This window comes from Coturnix japonica, chromosome 4 (genome assembly GCF_001577835.2).
Source record: "Coturnix japonica isolate 7356 chromosome 4, Coturnix japonica 2.1, whole genome shotgun sequence".
In the NCBI taxonomy this organism is placed as follows: Eukaryota; Metazoa; Chordata; class Aves; order Galliformes; family Phasianidae; genus Coturnix; species Coturnix japonica.
This window is the reverse complement of record NC_029519.1, coordinates 3,040,166-3,062,056: the sequence shown is the minus strand read 5'-3', so window position 1 is coordinate 3,062,056 and position 21,891 is coordinate 3,040,166. Positions and strand designations below refer to the sequence as shown.

The following is a 21,891-nucleotide window of genomic DNA, read 5'->3' as shown; positions in this document are numbered from 1 at the left end:
CAAAAGCTCCCCAAAAAGAGCAGCAATTCGGTCAGGCTGTTCACTGCTTCTTTACGTAACGTCTTGACATGGGAACACTGGTAAGTTCTGGTTCTCCAGTTCCACGTGTTACACACACAAGGGAGAAGATCTAAACAACACCTGCAGTGTCAAGAGAGCTTGCTGCTCAGTGACTGTGCTCAAAATATTGTGTTAAGCACAGAGAATAAATAGTGGATAGCAGTTGCCCCTTCCGATGGTTGTTGGAACGGCGCCTTTTCTGTGTTCAACACTCTGCCAAAATATTGCAAGAAAAAGAATTATGCTCTGCAGTCATCCATTCTCTGCGCTCTCAAGGCCTTGGCACAATAATTAAGTTATTTCTGTTAAATTTTGGTCCGCAGCTCCTTTGCACACAGTGCAACAGCAATGCATCATAGAATCATTAAGACTGGAAAAGGCCACTAAGATTACAGAGTCCAACCATCAACCCCTCTCCACTGTGCCCATAACCACATTGCTCAGTGCCACAAAGGAGCAATGGCACATCAAACATGGAACTGAATGCCATAAAAACCCTGTGTATCTGTGGGGAGAGCCCACTGCCAGATCTTCTTCATCAGAAGGGTTTCTGGGATCAGTGACATCGTCATTCCCAACCTCTTCTTTAAATTTCATCCTTGGATCCATCCACTGAGCCCTGGGATTAATCCAAGGGCTGAATCCTTGAATGCATCAGTGTTGAAGATACGGCTGGGGCCTCCCAAGACTCAGAGCAATTAAGACTCTTCAGATTTCACTTCAGATTCAGTGATATATTTTTATATGCTGTAAGATGTTGGGCATAATAGATGAGAACTCTTGGAGGGAGGTGAAGAGAAAAGAGCTGTTGGAAAAATCCTTTATTAACATTTTAGTGAGAGTTGAGTAAAAAGAGGCATATTCTACATGGATTGGGAGGTGTCAAAGCCCAGTACATGGGGCACTGTTTGAAAAGAAAGACCAAGGTGGTAAATACCCCTTGTGCTGCACCAGAAGCCTGAAGAGTGAGCTCAAAGCAATCTCAGATTCCTGCTCTCTGCAGGCTGTGGCTCATGGATGTGTTGTTGGAGGGAGTTTCTGCAGCCTCTGCTATCAGTGTGCAGCTCCAGTGCTGGGCACAGTTATGAGTCTGCTGTTTCAAATTACCTTCTTATTCTGAGTACCTAGCAAGCTATGAAACAAGAGCCACGTTTCAGACTCCTGAGCCTATAAATTCTTCCACTGTCAATGCTTGTTTTTAGATTGAAGACAAGTGTAGTGTATGGGGTAATGAAAAAGATATACCTCTGAATCTGCAGGTCCCTTATGTTGTTTTGAAATCCTGCTCGCATGCTACGTGCTCCTTCAAAATGCTCTTGTTGCATTTGTTCATTGTAATAAGTCGTGTAAAAATATTCCCCATTATTTTGCTTTGTGCTGAAGCTGGCAATATTAGCTATTCCACTTGAATGCTCCGGCTAGAAAACTGTGAATTTCTTTTCTTCTGTGATTTTCCCCTCTGTGTTTTTCATCTCATCACTGAGATGGAAATTCTTTACCAGTTATACAGAGAAAAGGACTGTTAAGGCAGATGTTGTTTCATCATCTGCTGACACAGAGGTCCTCAGTACGCAGAATGGTGGTTTACTGCAACAAATTAAGTGTACAAACTCTTCATGTGGAAGAAATGATTTCTGGATTCCCTCTGAAACCCCATTTCATCTGCAGCAAGATGAGTTAATGATGAAAATTACAATTTCATGTCTGTTAGTGCTACAGAGAAACTTACTTTGTCTCTCAAAACTAGTTTTCTATTCTTTGTTGTTATTTTAAACTCCTTCAGCCATGATTTGGAATTGGTGGCTGTGATCATTCCTGTAGCTGAAGTTACACAGAACCATAGAATATCCCGAGCTGGAAGGGACCCATGAGGATCATCGAGCCCAGCTCCTGGCTCCACACAGGACCATCCAAAATGGCAGTGGCTAGTGGGACCACTGGTTCTCTATCCAGGTTGGAGGTGAGAAGCAACAGGGCAAGAGGACTGGTCTCAAGTGCCAGCACAAGTTCAGGTTGGATATTCAGAAAAATTTCTCAGGAAGAGCAGTGATGCACTGGCACAGGTAGCATTGGGGTCACCATCCTTGGAGGTGCTCCAGAGCTGAGGGGATGTGGCACTGAGAGACATGGTGATGAGCATGGTGCCGTTGGGTTGGGGTTGGACTTGGGGATCTTGGGTGTCTTTTGTAGCTTTGATGACTCTATGGCAAACACAGCGTACAACTTGCTCAGTCCATTCTGCACTGTGTTGTGGTTTGATGGGGGTCTTCCATTTCAGGGCGAGTCATCCACGTCCATCCCTTTCAATGCAGCTCAGCACTTGGTCTTTTGGGCTCTTTGCTGGGGTTTGGTGTGCAAGAGGCAGAGGGTGTCATCCCTCATAATGATGAGGGTGCATTTCTGTGGGGCTGCAACACTTACAGCAAGCGACACTGCTGAGCTGGTTTGATTTATCCTGAAAGGCTGTAGGTACATCTCAGAGCCGAGCTTTTGTGCTTTCAGCCACAGACACAGCCAGGAATTGTATTGAAAGGAAGAAGAGAGTCATCATGAGAAAATGTAGATTTAGATTCATCTTAAAAATAGACATTTATTTCTAGAGTAGTGCTTTGGAAGTTTTCTTTTTCTCTTCAGGAGATCATCCAGTACTGCATTTCTGTTATATCCTTTCTATGTGGGAGACAATTAGATTACAAAATAGAATACTTCTAAGATTTTTCTTGACCACGGTTTGATCTCCACTCTATATTTCAGGCCTTTCTCAGGGATCAGAATCATCACAAGCCTTGTTATGGTGACCCAGCACCGCACCAACGTGTGCCAGGAATGGCTCTTTCCCTTTTCTTGGGCTCGTATGGCTCAGAAAAATGGCTTCAGTTCTGGTGCAGATTAGGGAGTGTCTGCTCTCTTGGTGGTGAAACAAAGTCTTTAAAGTATACAGCTATGGTTGAGAAGAATAGTAACATTCAAGAGGGGAAAAAAAAAAGAAATTTCACAATGTATTGCACTGTGAAACAGCTTCCTACTGGGAAGCTGTTTAATGGGAACTTTTCTGATGTCGGACTTTTTGTTAACCTACCTTTTTTGTTTACAGGGTCTGAGTTAATCTGTCCGTGCTCCTCTCCAACAGCAAGAACACTTAGACAGTCAGTCCACTGCCAAGGGAGATCTGGGGATCACTGTCGTCAGCTTCGATGACACTGCTATATTAAGGATGCTTTAGGAATAAGAAATCAATGAGACAGTCGTTTGAAATGACCCAAGGACTTTCCAGCCCAGTGATTTAATATCACAGTGAATAAAAATATCTTAGTAAATAGTAGCGGTCTAGAACAGAATCTGCCTGAAGGAATTTTCCAATATTACTTTTATTTGCTTGTCATAATACATTTCGGCTGCATTTTCCTTCTTCTGTTCCATATATTATATTAAAGATGAAGGAAAGTTTCCGATTTGGTCTGAGATTTTCGTGAGCCTTTTCTCCTTTTTAGTTAACCACAAAGACATTAAGATACAAATATTTAATTTACTGACAGAACAATTTAAGCCAAGTCTGAAAGAGGTTCTTCCAGCCATAGATGTGCTGCTGAAGAAGCAACAAGGAGCAAACCCCTCATTTTGAGCCATGTTGAAGTGTTTCTTTCTTCTTCTGTGCAGAAAGGAACCCTTTTGATCTCACCCTTTTGTAAAGTAAATCTTTGTCAGGTTAAATGCAAAGATCCCTATCAGAAGGCACTTGGCTTTGACAAGCCTGACAGAGACCTACCTACCCTGCAACACGGTAATGGCTGGCACTGAAATGAAAAGGGCTTGGATAATGAATAAAGAATATTTTTGTAGCATGACTCATAAGTAATACAAAGGCAGCTCTGGCAATGTCTGTACTAATTACAGACCGGTTGCTATGTTGTTACAATTGTGGATATTAAGTGTGTGGGATGCTGAAGTGTGTGGGCATCCTGCTAAGCCTGAGCTCAGCTCCCTGCCACTGAAATCCTGTCTGTCCCAGCTGGAAAGTGGGCAATGTGTGTAGGTGCCTAAATACGGGCTGAGGATGACTAAATGTGTCTTTAATTACACTTCTTGTTGTTTGTCCCTCTCGGTCACAAACTTCTTCAGCTGTCAGAAAGATGTGAAGAATGTCACGTGCTGTGGATGTGAGTGCTGACGGTGCTGTTGTTGTAGGGTGATGCTCCAGGTCCTCTCCTCCTTGCACAGCAATGCAGGTTTGTGTATTTAAGATGTTCACGGTGAAGAAGTCAGTCCCTGTGCTGAGAAAACTGCGCACAGAAAATACATCCATGGCTGTTACCTATCCACAGCTGCCATGTTAGGAGGTTTTAAGTTCATCTGAAGCATGCCAGCAAGCTGAGAGCTTGCAGACTGTGTCAGGTAAGGAGAACACAAGATGCATGTGTGATTTTGAGAAGCAGGAGAGGAAGAGTGGTTTTGTTTTAGGACTAATTTCTACACTAACATAGCACTGAGGACAGAAACTTCCTCTTGTACCATAACCCCCTTCTGTATGTGGCTGTAATGGAAACAACATTTAGCCTGTCATTATTCTCCATGCGATGATCCCCTCAGTTTCCTGCTCTGTTGCTGACATTCAAGTGGAGAAACCAGGAGTATTCTGAATGAGTGTACTTACAGAATCATGGAGTGGCTTAGATTGGAAGGGACCTTAGAGATCATTGAGCTCCAACCCCTGCCATGGGCTGAGTGCCCCCCACCAGGTCAGACTGCCTAGAGCCCCATCCATGACCTTGGGCACCTCCAGGTGTCAAACATTACTTAAATAAGGAAAAGCTGTAATCAGGTTGCAGTGTTTGAATTCAATTTCCTGGCAAAGTTTTAAAGGGTTATTAGTGAGAGTCATACCATCTACACCCCAAAGCAGCCCTCAAGAATTAAATTCTTGCAAATATAATTGCTGTGTGGATGCACGGTATGTCAGTTTTGTATGTGCTGAATAGCAACTGCCTGTTGTTCTCTGTAGTGTGCATGCAGCATTTGACTTTCAACAAGAGATGAGAACAGACATTACCTTAAATATTCACAAGGAAATGTCAGCATAGATGAGGCAATACAGGGGGAGGGATGGAGGTGGGCTTGGCATAGATCATTTCTGGCCTTGAGGCAAGAATAGCTATTCTGGTCACATTATTCTCAGCAATATTAGTCCAATAATGCAATGCAGATCTTGTCTTTAATGGTAGCCTGTAAATAAAAGACACATTTATTGTTAAAAACACATTAGCTTGGGAAACTTGGCTGGCAGCATGCAGTTTTAAGAATTGTCATGGGACCTGCATTAATTAACCACACGGGGAGAATTCTCCCCACTGCAATCCATAGTAAGGTTTGTTTTTAGAAGGCAAGCACCTTCACTGCTGGGGAGAGCAGGAGCCCAGGTGCTTCCCTGTGAGTACTTTGGCATCTCACAGTTTCAAAGATGCCTACAGTTTCAAAGATCCCCTCCTGTGCTGCCTCCTGGGGTGCCCACATGGAGCCAGGCAGTTTTTGCATCTGAAGGCAGCTTAATGTACACACTATTTTTGCTACTTTGCATTGGATGATGGCAGACACTTGCCTGAACCACTGCTCACTTAATGTGATGTATGTTCTTCTTGTCTTGCCTGCAGGATTTGATATAATGATTTCTCTTGCTACAATCATTGCGTATGACTTCACACACAAGGCTTGTCCCATTACCATTTGTTTTTGCCAATGTGCTAACAAGTCTCCATTTCCAATTTATCACCCCTTCCATACTTCTGCAGATGTACATTATACTGACATGCTAGAGGCTGGAATATTCAAGCTTGCTTTATTCTGCTTGGGAAATCACATCTTTGCCTGTTTCTCTGCTTATGAGCATCAACTTTTCCTGAACATAGAATACACTGCAGTAGTTGTGGTCTGGCTTCTCACACCGCCCTTCTCCCACCATTTGTAGGAAATTTGTTAATGACTGAGGGATAAAGACATCAAGGTGTCTGGTCTTATCTCAGCATGCTGAATTAATGGCATAACACCATTCCCCGTCTCCTCTGTGGGAGATCATGACTGGAAAACCAAGAAGGAGACGATGCTGCTGCTGTGCTCCGGCAGCTCTGCACTGATCCATCTGCAGCACATCAAAAGGAAACTACAGCTGATGCTTAGGCTGGTGGTTGTGAGCAATGGGCAGCAGAGGGTACTGAAATTATTAGAAAGAAATCATAGAGGAAAAGGCAAAGGAGATCATCAGTGTTTTACATACTGTTAAAGGGAGCAGATTGGTTTGTGGGATGAGAAATACCAGAACTGGAGCCAGAAAGTCAATCTGGGGGCACAGGCAGGGAATAAGTTGTTCTCTACTAAGAGATGGCATTAGAAAAGCCACTTTTGCCTGTGAAACTTGCTGACGCGGAGAATCATCACAAACTTCCTATTCCAGTTATCGTCAAGAAAAAAAAATGCCTTGAACAGCCAGGCTTATGTCTCAACTAGTGAGACATCCCAGAAAGGCGTATTTTGTTAAGAACAATGCTTTGAATCTTTGTAATGATACCCGGCATAATTTTATCAGAGAAGGTTATAAGTGGTGATGCATTACATTAGCCCAGCGCTCTGCAAGACATACGGAAATTAGTGATGGATTAGATTTCAGAAAGCTTATAAGAAGTGTCTTGCAAGACCTTTAACCTAAAAATCGCTCACAACTGAGCAATCCATTAAAATAAGCATTAAAATAAGCATTAAAATAATCCTCAGCTGGTACAGTAGTAAGAAATATGCTGGTGATTATTAGGTTCTGGTTATTTTCTTAACAGTTTAATACATAGCTGCAGGGCAAATACTCCTGATAACGGCAAACAGGAGACATTACTCTGTTGGGAAAAAGTTGGATGTGGAACTGAGAAACTTCCATGTCTTGAGGTCTTGTGGAGGCATTTCACACTCACACATGTCCCCGCTGGGTGAGGGCTGGGTTTTACCCATGTAGTGGTTTCCTTGGTGTCAGAACAGATTATCCTGCCAACACACCGATCTGACAGTCACGTCTATGCTGTTTTACGGAGCCTGGCTGCCTAATGTCACCCAGCATAATTTTCAGGGCTGGAAATAGCAGTTTAATGGTGGAAGTGCAAATCAGATTTTCCTGTCGGCCACTCGTCCTGCTGGCAGCACACAGGGCTTGCTGACTCCGCAGGGAAAAAGATCACTGTGAAAAGATTCATCACCAGTGACGAGTGCTGGAATATATATGTCTGCACAGAAAACATTGCCAGCAGCCTGCATTTTAGGCTGCTGGTGCGTGGCTTACTGCTGCAGAACAGGAATTTCACTTCCAAGTTGTTCTTTGTAGCGCCTTTTGCTGTTGTTTTTAACCAGCAGTGCTGCATGTGGGCTGGGCAAACAAAGGTTGCTGAGGGTCCTGTGCTGTGTTTGGGCAATGTGAGTGTGCCTGGCATCATGGCACAGCCCTTGTTGCCAACCCACAAAGTAGCTGCCTGCAGGGACCGCAGTCATTCAATGACAAAGATTTTTTTGCTCTGCTAGAGGGGTTATAAGATGAGCTACAACTACTCCTCTCCAGTTTTGCTGATAGAACCATCTTCCATTGTCAGTGCTGTTCTGACACGGGTCTGTACTTTGAAAGACACACATACACTTGATGCATACTTTGAGTTCTTCTTGAAATAAATGCCCAACTCATCCAACTTTTCGTGATGTGCTACCTCAGTTTATCAGGAAAGTGCTGCTAACTCCAGACACTGCCTACTCAGCAATACATATTTGTTGATGGTATTTTCCATCACTAATCACACAAGCTATTTGTTTTATCATTGCAAGAACTGCATCAGCTCTGCTGACCAAGGAAGGCCATTAACCTTGGCTGCAGCAGCTCCTGGAATGAACAAGGAGACTTTTGATATACATCACACAGCAACTTTGGGAGCCTGCATTGCCTCCCACCTTTCTCTTTCAGATATCAGGTGTTAGTGCAATGTGCCAGGGTTTCAGACTAGCAATCACATCAATCTGAGCAAAGAGCAAGCTGTCATAATTCTCTGCACTAATGAAAATGATGATGACAACACAAGAATCTTTGCCAACCTCATCATCTTGCACCACAATGGCTTGGAGTTATTTAAAGACAGACTTACGGTTTTAGTCACACGTACACGCCTAGGAACAACTTCTGAGTGTGAGTGAACTCCACAGCAAAGAGGAGTTGTATGGAGAATTTAGGTGTTGTTTGGTGAGCACTGGCATGATTCCTGCTGTACGAGAGCAAACAAACACAAAGAATGTGGCAAAAAGGAAGGCTGGTGAAGTGCCTTGAATTCAGTTTGCAAGCTGAGGATCTACACAAACGTAGAAGCAAAGAAATGCAGCATCTCCCTATCTCTGGCATTTACATGCAATAAATACATGTATTTACTGCATCATCTGAGGTGAATGCGTAAAGGAAAGGGAATAAAAAGCATGAAATCAAATTAGTTTTTGGCAGTTGTAAGAACTAGTTTGTGCAATTTGATCTCCCTCAAACTCTGTCCCCACTGGTGATTCATGAAGCAGAATGTCAAACCATAGTAAATTCAAGGAATAGATGCAGCATTGTAAGACTGAAGGAAAGCCAAAACGAATGTGAAAGTGGGCAGACAAAAGGAAAAAGAACAAACAGGAAGGCTGGTGGGTGGATGGAAGGGAAACAAAGGGAACCTGAGGCAAGGAGGTGAACTGGGAATGCGACAACATGTTTGGCTCCACAGAATTCTTCTCATATTTCATTAAATATTCTATATTAGCTTATTTGAAAGCATTGTTTCTCAAAAGAAATTTGAAGAAGTACGTTGAAGGAGGAACGGGAGCCTCTGGCAAGCAAAGGAAGAAATGTCTTCAGATCAGTCCCTTCATGGCTTGTAGACAAGAGCAGGGGAATAAACACTTGAAAAGTGCAGTACGTCACGACTTGCCCTTGTCAGTCAGCTGAACATCCAACTTCTGTGTTTCTGTGGAGTACAGAAATAACGCATCGCACACTCTGGTACAAGGTGGTGGTGGTGGTACCTCTTGTAGGGAACAGGTGGTCTGTTCCCTTACAAAAGGGCTCTGACAGCATGTACTACCAGCTCACAAACAGCCCTGCAACACCCTGAGCTCTTCACAGTCAGCCTGTATGTGCCAGTAAGAATTCTAGACTGATTTCTGATGGAAATGAGGCATTTGAATCATAGAATCAATCACCAAGGTTGGAAAAGACCTAAAAGATCATCCAGTCCTACTGTTCACCTATTACCAATAGCTCCCACTAAACCATGTCCCTCAACACAACAGTCATTTGCAGTCAGCCTAGCTTCTTCTCCCCATGCCTGTCCCTGAACATCTTTTAACAAAGTGTGACAGTACGGATTTCCATCAGCCACATTTCAGCATCCCGTGGAAACACTTGGCTACACCCCAGGAAAACCTGCAAGCCCCAAAGGGGCAGCTAAGGCAGTTAAGAGAATAATTCTGCAGATCTCTCTCAGACAGGCTCCAACCGTCACTTCCCAGTCACTTACTGTTAATTGTTCCCCTGTTCCAGGCAACCTGAGTGCCGCCAACATCATGAGAGGGAATCATGTTTGACCCAGAGCAATGGGAATGGCTGCTCCTGCTTTTAAGTATGAGTCAGGTTCGTGCAGAGCTGGCACAGATCTCTGCTATGGAGCATCTGGGATGCCCAGGTCCAAGGTGCTGATGGTGTATCTTCTCAGCATCATTCTCTGTCCAAAATATCTCACCCTGTAGCACAAACACACACAAGAGACAGCTTCAGACCTGTTCAGCTATTCACATTTCAAGTGCCTTGTGGATAGTGAAGGGTTGGCTGCATACGTGTTAAGAGTCTGTTTATAAAGCATGAGGGCTCTTTTCATTGCACAACATGCACAGCATTACTAGGACAAGCTAAGAGAGCTCAGGCTCTTCAGCCTAGAGAAGAAAAGGCACTTGGGGCACCTTATAGCAGCCTTCCAGGACCTGAAGGGAGGCTACAGCAAAGCTGGTGAGGGACTTTATATAAGGGCAGGTAGCGACAGGACAAGGGGAAGTAGCTTTAAAGCAGAAGAGGGTAGATTCAGACTAGATATTAGGAAGGAATTCTTTATTGTGAGGGTGGTGAGACAGTGGAACATGGTGCCCAGCAAGGCTGTGAATGCCCCTTCCCTGGCAGCACTCAAGGCCAGGCTGGCTGGTGGCGCTGTGAGGTTGTCCTTCTGGGCTAAAGGGAGGTGTCCCTGCTGTAGCAGGGGGGTTGGAACTACATAAAGTCCTCTTCCAACCCAAACCATTCTGTGATTCTATGAACATATTAAGGCTCTTACTGAATATTTCTCTCTATTGATCTAGAATCACTGCATTTCCTTTCTTTGAATTTTCAGCCTTTCTTTCACTCAAAGTAAAAGGAATGTATTTTTTCCTGTGCAAGAAGACATTACAGACAGTCCAAAGTTGTTTCACTCAAGCTAAAGGCTCCAAGAAATCACACATGTGGGTCTGAAGCCAGGAAAGGAGCAGTGACAGCACAAAGTGGTGCTGCACATCCTGTGGGTGAACACATCCTACCTGTGATTTGAGTTCCATTAGCCACAGGGGAAAGCTTACCAGACTGCATGGAAGTTTTTGGAAGAAGCATCAGAGCATGCTCTGTAAATTCTCTTTTGTGCTGGGAATCATCTTTCCAGGAAAATCCTAGGATTTAATAAAGAAAGGGCAGAAGGAAGTGCTTTGATTTTGAAGAGGACAAGAGGGAAATGCAAATCGGAGACGTCTTTTAGAAGAGCACTGAGATACATGATGGTGCTCTTCAAGCTGTGTCTTGCATCTTAAACAGAGCTTGCAAGGTTAACAAAACCCACAGACAGCCACACTGGGAGTGCTGATTCAGTACATTTTACACAGTCCTTTGCACTAGGAAGCCTGGATGGTTCCCAAGAGCGAGCAATCTGGAAATAAAAATGTGTCTGATCAATAAAACCAAACGACTTGAGGAAATCTGAGTTTAGTGTTCTTTAAGCCTTAATTGGCTTTGCACGTAGCAGAGGTGACCTTGCCCTTTGCAGCTCAGCTGTTACAGCGACATGCAGTGTTACTGCAAGATAACAGCACAGGGGAGCTGCTGGCAGCACAGAAGATGCAGACCACAGGTGAAAGAAGGGCCTGAAAGAGCACAGGTTTTTATGCCTGGATCTTTCAGTGCTACTCTCTCTACATCAGATGTTAGCTAACACCTCTCTGCAGCCCCACATGGCTGCTGGTTCCTTATTTTCAAAGGCATGAGATATAGACGTACAAATCGCCAACATGGGTGAGCTAATAAAAAGGCAAGCATAAGTATTCAAACAGTGTGATCTATTTAAATAGGGAAGTTAAACAAAATCCATCCCAACTGGCTTTCAACTCTCAGCCCCATGATCTAAAAATCAATTGATTTTTACTTACAGAATGCTAAATCCTCCCGAGCTGAGGCTTCTCTTCTCTCAGCAGTCTATGTGGGCAGAAGTAACTGCAGAGGTTTTATGGAGGTTAGCCAAGAGAGATGGGCCAGCAGAGCACAGGATCCCCTACAAATCCCCTCCAGATGCATTCATACCCTTCTGACAAAACCATCCCAACAGAAGTGAAATATGCAGTGACATTCAGAGCGAGTCTATTTGAATGGGATTTGCAGCAGTGCCCAGCAGTACCCCCAGAGATGAGTTCTCAGTCACTGCAAGGGCTGCCTTCCTCAACACACGCAGCCATGCCAGGCTTCTGCTGCATATTTCATCGCCTGTATTTTGTAACCTGGCTCTGAAAACTCACTTGGAGCTGCGATGTGACATTACTCCATTGTAATGCGAAAATCACACCCTCATCCGCTTGGAAATTCTGGTAATACAAAATCAAACTGTGCTCAGCATATTTAAGTGCTTTTAAATAAAACACTTTGATGTCAGTGAGAAGCGAGCGGCATTTTGGGAGGGGAACACATAGGAGAAGCTCACACATCCCATCTCTCATCACACATTTAGAAGGAAGTTTTTCACCCAGAGGGTGGTGACGCACTGGAACAGGTTGCCCAAGGAGGCTGTGGATGCCCCATCCCTTGCAGGTCATTCAAGCAGCTGGATTGGTCTGGCACCTGCGGCTGCTGTGACCTCTGCACACAGCAGGGGGTTGGAACTGGATGATCACTGTGCTTCTTTTCAACCCAGGCCATTCTATGATTCTATGATATGACCCCATGCTGCAGGAAAGGCCTATGGGATGGCAAACTCTGACCCGAGCCAGGGCTGCCCACTGCCCAACCCCACTGACAGGGGGACCCGAATGATTATTGGGGATGGGTTGATGGCTGGACTACATGATCTTAGTGATCTTTTCCAGCCTAAATGATTCTATCTGAAGCCTCACAAAGACTAAAAATAATTTTAAAAAATCCAACCAATAAAGCCAAATAGCCACAAAATACAACTCTGTTTTCTACAGCTTTGGCAATAAATTCTACAGTGGTAAAAAAAATGTGGTAGCCAGCAGCAAACAGCAGTGCAAGGGGTGATAGGTTTCTGTATGATGTCCTAATGGCACGGTAAATAACTGGCGTCACTTCCTTATGATGCACCTATTGCTTTATTTATAAGCAGTGGAGAATACGTCACATACCTTTATGTTTTTCACTTCCGATTAAACTCCTGGCTGCTTCAATGAGCCCTCTGTACACAGCTCGACTGCAGCCTGGTGATCTGTAACTTTATGCAGTGCAATGCGACCATTCCTCAAGTCCTGCTCAACTCCAGCTGTAACTTTTCATGGGCAAAGATGGATGCCACGAGCAAAATGCAGGCACGGGCAAAATTTATCTCAATTTATCCTGCACAGAAAAAGTAACAGAGGATACCTTGCTGAAAGCAAAATATACTGCTCGAATGAATTTACAATATGTAATAAAATACAGCAAGGAGAGATCATTTATGGTAGGAGAAGAAGGTAATATATGATGTCAGTAACTCACTTTAAAACGATGCTATTAAGGAAGTATAAAGGTGATAATCGCTTTTTTTAGGAGTTGAAGTTATATTTATAAACCAGTTGATGTGTGACACCTACCAGTATAAAAGAGTCACTTTTAATTTCTTCCAGAAGATCTCTGTGTCTTATGCCACCTCCAAGTCCTGCTGCAGCAGCAGATGGCAAAGGCAGGCCCAAGGCTGAGGTGATGGCAAAGCTTCCTGTCCTCAGGACCAGATTATAACTGCAAAGAAGCAAAGTTTCTTATGCAATCCACAGAGGAGCTGCTGAGGCCAAACCAGGAATTAAATCAATTCTTCTGGCATCAGTCTCCAGGTTGACACAGAGATATCCCAGCACTGCAGAAACCAAAGGAGAAACACCATCAGAAGCATTGTGAGCCAATGTTGTCCAGCCAGCAGCATCCTATTACAAAACCAAACTATTTTAGAATAGATGTAAAAGGGAGCTGCCATGATTTTGCCAAATCTCCCTCTAGCAAGTGCCATTTGTGGAGCTGCAGCAGGTGTGGCTGTAGAGGAGTCTCACCACTCACTTTGCCTCCCCAAAAGGCTCAGAAGAAAGCCTGGATATACACACCCTAAATACTCAAATCCTTGAAGGAAAAGTCTATATTACCTTCTAAATCTCGTGGCTTGTAAGTCAATATCATGACTGCACAGCAGGTTGGACTGAGGAATGAAACCCCTCAAAATGGAGATCAGCTAGAAGCAGCACTCATTAATATTTTACATTAAGGAGGGCTGAGCAGCACAGGCCGCAGATCCAACCTACCAACATCATCATCAGCAATGTCACTGAGTCAGGTTGGCTGGGGAAGGGTTTCTTTGGAAGAATCAAAGGTCCCCAGAATCCCTTGATGAAATGACCACTGGTTCAGCAGTTCTTCATTTCCATCCTTGTCAAGAAGAGGTTGAGCCATGTCCATGCAGGGCAGAGAGGATCATTACTCTCCAGACAAAGCATTCCTGTTGATCACAGTTTTTGTAGTCCATTATAAATATTGCTTTGCAGCTGAACTCACCCCATCAAAGCAGAAGCATCTCTATTAGGTTATTTAGAAAAGCCCTTAATTACCAGGGTTTAATTCATTGACAAGATGGGCAATTTACATACTATCTTCGGAGATAATGAAACTGTCCTGACTCCAGGAATGAAGAAGAAAATGTGAACACTACAGAAACTGTCAGTGACAAAAGTCACAGTGTCACAGAGAGGAGATTTTCCTTCCTGTTGAAAACACCCCGTGCATTCTCTCTCTTAATATAGAAGCAGAAGAAGCATTACTCAGACTACATGTGATGCTGATGGAGAATAAAGGACCATTTCAGGTAGAAGTGGTGATTTCCTTCAGGTGCCGCGCCAGCTGCATACAGGGCATTTTGACATCCCAAAGGGCTTGGTGAGAGGAGAGGCAGGATGCATTCCCAGCACCTGAAAAAGGCAACAGAAGACATGAAGAAAGTCATGGTTTATGGTGACAGAAATCCTTCTGCCTTTTAGTTTGGGAGCAGAGATGGTGCCACATAATTATTACCAATTCTAGCTAGCAGATTCATGCAAAGTAGGCTTCATGCTATTAGATCCTTTAAGGACGAGGTCAGCAAACGTTGCACTGAGGGATTTGGGATTTGTACATTAAGTGGAGTGGCACGTGTTAGCAGGACATGGGAATTAATGACATTATTTATAACCCATCTCACCATCTCATTATCACACCCGGCTTGATGCCTCAGACAGCTTCTAATTCTCTTAACCAGTTCCCTTGGCAGGAAATAAAACCGCTCTGCTTCATCTGTGATCCGTCAGAAGAACTCTCTTGTTGTTATTGTTTGTTTTTTTAATGCAAAAAGCTTCTTTCAAAGAACAGCTTTGTGACTGTGTGATGCAACTCCCCGCAGCCCAAGTTTCCCATGCAAGAACGTTCATGTAGAGTCTGAGAAATGAACAATGAGCAAATTTCATGCCTGATTCCCCTGCTTCGCCTCACTTTTGATCTCTAATATTAGATTGCTATAATTGCTTTTCAGTTCCTCGTGTGCATATTAGCGCTGTGCATGTTGTTATAGAAATATGAAATTCAACATGTTGCCCTTTAGACTTTGAAAGAAACGTGCCCCTCGCTTTGCTTCCATCCCATTCTTTGACCAAAAAGAATAAGAGAACAAATATTTGACAAATACTGAAACGTCAGATACTATTCCTGCACCTCCCTGCCACCTTGTCATAGAATCATAGAATGGCCTGGGTTGAAAAGGAGCACAGTGATCATCTGGTTCCAACCCCCTGCTATGTGCAGGGTGGCCAACCAGCAGCCCAGGCTGCCCAGAGCCACATCCAGCCTGGCCTTGAATGCCTGCAGGGATGGGGCATCCACAGCCTCCTTGGGGAACCTGTTGCATTTCAGTCCTTCAGCATAAAAGAGGAGACTGAAGCTTGACCATTCTTAAACTGAAAATGGGTAAAAAAGACACTTTTTGTTATTAAACTACATAGCTAATTGTCTCTATACATGCATTTGTACAGGTTATAAGAACTTAGAAGAGTTAAAGGGAACGACACCATTTTCCTAAACAGACTCCAGAACAAAACCCACACTTTCTGCGTCATCCTGCCAAGAGAAATCACTGCTTGCAAGGTCTGATGCTCAAGGACAAAGGCTCTGACCTGATTTCAGCTCCCTCCTCCCAGACTGGTACACGATAACCTTTTAGGCAAAGAATAACGAGTGTCTGTGCATGTGCTGTGGGCTAATTAATGCTCACCTACAAACCAGGGGGGGATTTTTGTTCCTGCTAAATGAAACCCATGCAGAGGTGAAGGGTAAGCAGGGCTGAGGATAGAGAAAGCTGCTGCCCTGCGGTGAGTGATGCTTTCTTTCTGCTCTTGAGAAAATAAACACGGGGAATTAATTAACTCTGAATATAAGTGAAAGTAATGTGACTTCTCAAGCACCTAAATTGTTTTGGTAATGGGAATGGAAATGGATTCATTATGAGTGACAATAACGCTAATCAAGATCCACTTCCAGAGGTTTGAAGGAGTGGGAAGGGCCATAATCACAGCCATGCTCTCCAGCTTCTGCTTTCCTCCAGGATGAAAGCTGAACTGCTTACTCACAACGTTAAAACCAGCAGAAAAACCGGGACAGGGGAACACAGCCCCTAACTACAGCCCACACTTCAGCTATGCCATGTCAGCAGCAATGGGGTGAGGGCTCCGTGCTGCATGTGGAGCAGAGCTCAATCTGAAGCACAAAGCAGGATAGAGCACCCAACTCCGACCTGGTGGGTGGAGAAGCCTCTTTTGGAAGATGTCTTTTTATTTTTTCTGATGCTACTTCCCAGCAGCCTCTACGTGCAGGTGCTATGTTTAATTATATCCTCCATCAGCTGGCAGATCTCCTGCCTGGCAGCTAATCCTCCATCCCTGCTGCAGCACTGGGAATCATCTCAGCACAAAGCTCTGCCCTGAAACCAGCACTGCTCACCCACACTGTGGAAACATCATTTCCTCACGCACACCTCTGCTGAGTTTACGTAGGGGCTGCTCAGGAATAATCATAAAACACATTGGGAGGGGGTAGGAGTTGATTCCATCTCTTCTCTTGCCATGAGACTACCAGAAGGGAGGATGGAGGAGGAATGTGTCATAACGTCCTTAAGCTAAAATGTCAAGGACTAAGAAGACCCCACTCATAGTTGGGCAAAGGACAGCCTTTACAGGATATAGAGAGAGGTTAGCTCCAAGCAAGCTGCTCCAGTCAGCTTCCCCTGAGATGATCCATTGCTGTGAGCTAATCTGTCGTGTTAATTCAATGCAGCAAAACATGAGTAGATTGTACTTCACCCTTGCTAAATAACAACTGATTGCTGGTGACTGCATGGATGGAAGCTTCTGTGTGCAATTACGCCCACCCACCCAGCTCAGCCAGGTGACTTCCTTGCAGATGGCTCTGTGTGCAGCTGTGCCTGTCTCCAGGTGATAAGGGGTGGGATGGTACCATGGGTCTCGCTGCCTCTGATTGCAGTAGAGCCATTCGTGCTTTACCTCAGGTCCCTATGAGGCACAGCCTCACACTGTTCATAGGGTAGGAACTAGGAGAGAAAGGGGTTCGCAGCTCTAAGGGCACAGAACAGCACTATGAAGCACCCTCTGCAAAGAGCTGCAATGCTATTTTTGAATTATTAATCTTCTTGAACAATCTGAGTCACTGCCTCTTTCATTCAGATGCTGCACATCCATGGCTGCTACTTTGAAAGCCTCTTATTTCCATCTCCACTAAACCCTCTCCCAGCTTTAGCGCTGCACTCATTGAGTTCTCCCCATGGCACAGTTTCCTGGTAACACCCACTGCAGAGATCAGATCTCTCTGTCCACTTTGAAGCCCTCCCAGTGACAGACTTCTCGGCCTTTCTAAAGCAGCAATTACCAGCAGACACTAATTAGCATGCTGCTAGCTCCAGGAGAGCAGAGCAACTCCACAAGAGAGGTAATTTTACAAGACATAAAGGGCAGGTTTGTTAACAATAATTAAAACACAGGTGAGTACATAACAATAGACTTAAAGGTCTGATTTAAGAGTATTCTGTCAAGAAAGCAAAGTTAATCTTGAAGGCAAAAACTGCCCCATTTCTCCTGAAATCATGACTGTCCGTCCTGGCTGCCAGGCCAGCTCCCATTACACAGCAAAACCCCAATTGCTCAACTCAGGCAGACAGTATGTGATTTTAAATGCAAAAGGAGAAGCAGAGGTCCCCCAGTCACCACTCACTGCTTCTGCTCACCAGAGCTGGCGTTTTTAAAGCAACACTTGTGTTCCGATCTGGGACCTGATTTCTTTGCACACAGCAGATAGTTTGCCCTGAATTATTTGTACCCATGAAAACTACTTATTTTTGGTTCTTAGAAACATTGCTCTTTCCCCACCCAGAAGGTCAAACACAACATTTTCTGCCAAATCCAACACTTCTTGAGTTAGGAGATTGCTATCTATAATCACAAAATATTTCAAGGGCATTTTAGCACTGGCAGCCTGAGCCCTGTGGATGTCAGTCAGACTGAAGTCTCTCCCAATAGTTCAGCTTTCATCCCCTCAGCTCATGGGACAATGAGTGAGAAGCCCATCACCCCACTCTTCCATGGGACACAGTGGCCCATAGCAGCAGTCAGTGTTTGGTTTCTGGGCAGTCTCTCAGCACACACATCCCCAGAGCAGTCACGGTCATTTACTTCTGCACTGTCAGATGATATCTTGCCATTGCTGGCGAGACCTGCCTGCTCATCCTTGCTGTTCTTGAGATAAATAGATTATAGTCTAAGAGTTTAATCACAGGCAGAAGTGACATCTTTACCTTGCTATGTGCTGTCTCAGCTTTATACTCTCGCAACAGTGAGGACACCTTCAGCTAGAGTTTGGAAATATATTCAGGATTAATTATAGCAGAAAAATTATCAGTGGAAACTATTTCTGCAGCATTATGATATGAATAAAAAGTTGTTTGCAATAGAGGCAGTGAGACATTGGTTGTCCAGAGAGGTAGTGGTACCCCATCCCTGCAGACACCCAAGGTCAGGCTGGATGGGCTCTGAGCACTGATGGAGCTGTGGGTGTCCCTGCTCAGTGCAAGGAGTTGGACCATAAGGCCTTGAAGGGTCCCTTCCAACTCCAACAATGCTATGATTCCATGATATTTTCACTGAGATATTTATGAAAACACTTTCAGAACCATCAGTGATATAATCAGCATTTAGTTTTCACTGATAGTATCTGGTCTCTGGTTAAATAAAAAATATGCTGGAGTTTGAGTAAGAGGGGTCTTTGTAATGCCCTTAACACAGCATTGGCTGCTCTCCTACCCCTGCCCTGCTGCCAGCCCAGCATGGGGAAATCATTACTGAAACATCAGCTGGAATAACTGCACCTGAGTAGTGCTACTTATGGAGGAAAGCCAATGAACAGTGCTCAGTCTCTCCTTTCATGTCACCTAAAGATTTTCTTGCACACATATGAGTTTGATGGTGCAGCCAAGCACACAATGACCTCTATTTCCCACTCTTCCTCTGCACTATAAGCTTATCTAAAGGGCACTTAGTGAAAGTAGTCCCAACCCAAATTAAAATGTAACGTGAAAAAGTAACACTATGTGGGCTGTACGGGCACACAGCGCAGTGGCGTTACCCAGCAGTGAATGTGTCCTTTCCTTCCCCTGGGCTTTGGCATTTGCTTGCCCTCACAGCATCACAGCATTTCCCTGCAGCTCCCTTCCAGCTGTGCCCATTTCAGAGCAGAAAGAAAAAGCCTGGTCCTTTCTTCTTCACCTCACCTTTCTCAGTGTATCAAAGTACAAGACAACCTGCAGTAGGGCTGGAGATAATACAGAATCACACTCCTATGTCCCATGCAGGCACAAGCCGAAGGGCAATGCAGGAGTCACCACATGCCTTTGAGGCTTGCTCAGCTTTGCTTTGCTTCTAAATGAAACTTATTTATCACTGCAACATCACAAAGGACTGCCTGAATGCAAACCAAAGGAGGTGCATCAGCGTGGTGGGAGCTGGCAGGTCTCTGGAAAACTGTCACCTCAATGTGTCGTGTCCCCAAGAAGGGCCAAAGCTAACATGAAACGCTGACTTCGTGTGAATCCAGCTTTAATAATTAAGCCTGCAAAAAGTGAAGATTAAAAATTCATTCTGAGCTAAATGAAGCTATTAGGAAAACAGTTTTTCCCCATTATACATTTATGATATCCGTAGCTGAAAGTAATGCCTCCTATTTACTCCCATGGAAACTACAACAGATACAAAGAGCACAATGACACTCGTTTATAGAGGAAACTCTCAGCTACAAAACACTTTTTCAGCATTGTCACCACCATTAGTTGTGTGTCTTTACCAGCAATGAACAAGAGCTGTGTGGCACACTCAAACATCTGTATAGGTAACCACTGTCACTGCTGCTGAAACATCCCACCCACTGCCTCACTGTGCCCACATCTACTCTGGTCTCCATAAGCTTTCAGCAAGTGTTGATGAATATCCAATGGTTACCATTCTTTTTTTTCTTAAGGAGAAATTCAATAACACCCCTTCAATTCAACCTCTACAGACCTCCCACCACCACCCACTTCTGATACCATGGAGCAATGTGATAAAATAGGAGGCATCACTTTCAGGGCAGGTAACGTATAATATACCAACACCAAAGTCTCTCGTTTGAGAACACCAAAGCCTCAAAGCTCAGTCCCTGTGAATGCCTGGGAGCTCTTCAGAGCTCACAACTTTGCTGCCTCTCACTTGAGCACTGGGGACCTTCATTTCATGCACGGAGCATCCACAGCTCCTCTGGGCTGCTTAGATTATAGAATATTTAGCATAACCTAGGAATTACGGTTAAAAAAATAAATAATTAATAATTATTATTATTATTATTATTATTATTATTTTAATCACATCATTAGAAGCCATCAGCCATTCCTCTTAAAGGAATCCAGAAACAAACAGATACTTGTAGGACTGAGGAGTCAATGCTGGAATACACTAACAACCGAGGAAAGGAGGAAGACAGAATTAGTCAGGCTTTAATTATTCACACTTTAACAAAGGCAGATGCCATGTGATGTGCTGAGTTACTGTTAACAGGGCTCTATTGGTCAGCAAGAGCTGTTGGAGTTGGGGTGAAAGTCCTCCCATGGACACCCATTGCTTGGCTTCCCCACCATGCAGTGCTGCTCTCAGCAGATGCTTTTCCATCTCTGAACACCACATCATGGCTCCCCAGGTCATTTCCCCACCCCATACACCTCAGCTCACCGAGTCTGAGGCTGGTGGATACCAATGGCTCCTGGCTTTATTTAACACCACGGGGTAGCTCTACCAGAAGGTAAAAGTAGCTTTAAGTCTAAAAATGCTTAAAAAAATAATAAGGGCAGTTATTGTGGTATCCTTCAGTGAGCGTGTTTGCCAGTACATATAAATTCAGGACAGCTTGCTTCCCTCTATAAAAGTTTGATGGAGTTGGGCTGGGAGGCTGACAAGACATTGAATTCCAGATTCAGGAAATGTTGGGCTCTATGATGTGTTTATAATTAAATTTATTTCCCTTGAATGCAGCTGAGCATCTCCCCGGCTTATTGTGCCAGGCAGCTGCATGGTAAGGATTATGCCTGTGGAATCACAGTGATTGATGACATGATTTAGCACCTATCTGGAATGATTAATTGAATTAAATATAGCTCATACGATTTGCTTTAATCCTCTGAGGACAGCCTGGCCGAATTCACACCTCTGCTTTACTCTGGAAGCCTTATTAAAAGGGAGAGAGAAGAAGCGATTGTTTCATAAACTTAATTAGAATTTGCAGATGCTCAATAAATTGTTACTCTTTGGAGGGTAAATCTGAGGAATTCATTTTCTCAGCTGTTGTCCTGCCCAGCTCCCCACTTTCCCTGCTTCTCTGTAACCCAGCATGGTGGCTTCAGGCTCTGTGCTGGGACCCCCCGTTCAAAAGCTCTCCAAATCCACCCCACCTGCAGGCAAAATTCAAAAGAAATTAGCTGTGTGCTTGTGGGATTGTTGTGCTGCTCTGCATAGCAAATCACTGCCACAGATTCACCCTGGCGCTGAAAGATAAGACGTGAGCCCTACCCTGAGCACAGCACTGTTGCCCCCAGGTTTCCCCACGGGTGCAATACATGAAGGTGCAGAAGCTCTGAAGGCATAACACTGACAGACATCACACTGCCATTTTGCACGTACTTCAAACTAAAAACTGCACGGACAACT

General features: G+C 44.3%; 2 long non-coding RNA genes across 2 annotated transcripts in view; one reads left to right on the top strand and one right to left on the bottom strand.

Moving 5' to 3' along the window:
* LOC107312647 overlaps positions 1 to 3,256 on the top strand; it is a 40,045-nt gene extending 36,789 nt beyond the window's left edge. The window contains exon 9 of the long non-coding RNA XR_001554527.2: positions 3,155 to 3,256. This is a non-coding gene — a long non-coding RNA (uncharacterized LOC107312647). The remainder of the gene's footprint in view (positions 1 to 3,154) is intronic.
* LOC107312648 lies at positions 3,169 to 15,279 on the bottom strand. Its single transcript, XR_001554528.2, has 8 exons — positions 13,882 to 15,279; positions 13,186 to 13,445; positions 12,742 to 12,949; positions 11,539 to 11,602; positions 10,702 to 10,788; positions 9,618 to 9,840; positions 5,108 to 5,280; positions 3,169 to 3,277 (listed from the first exon to the last, which is right to left on the bottom strand). It is a non-coding gene; the product is annotated as an uncharacterized LOC107312648 (long non-coding RNA).
* Positions 15,280 to 21,891: the final 6,612 nt, after the last annotated feature.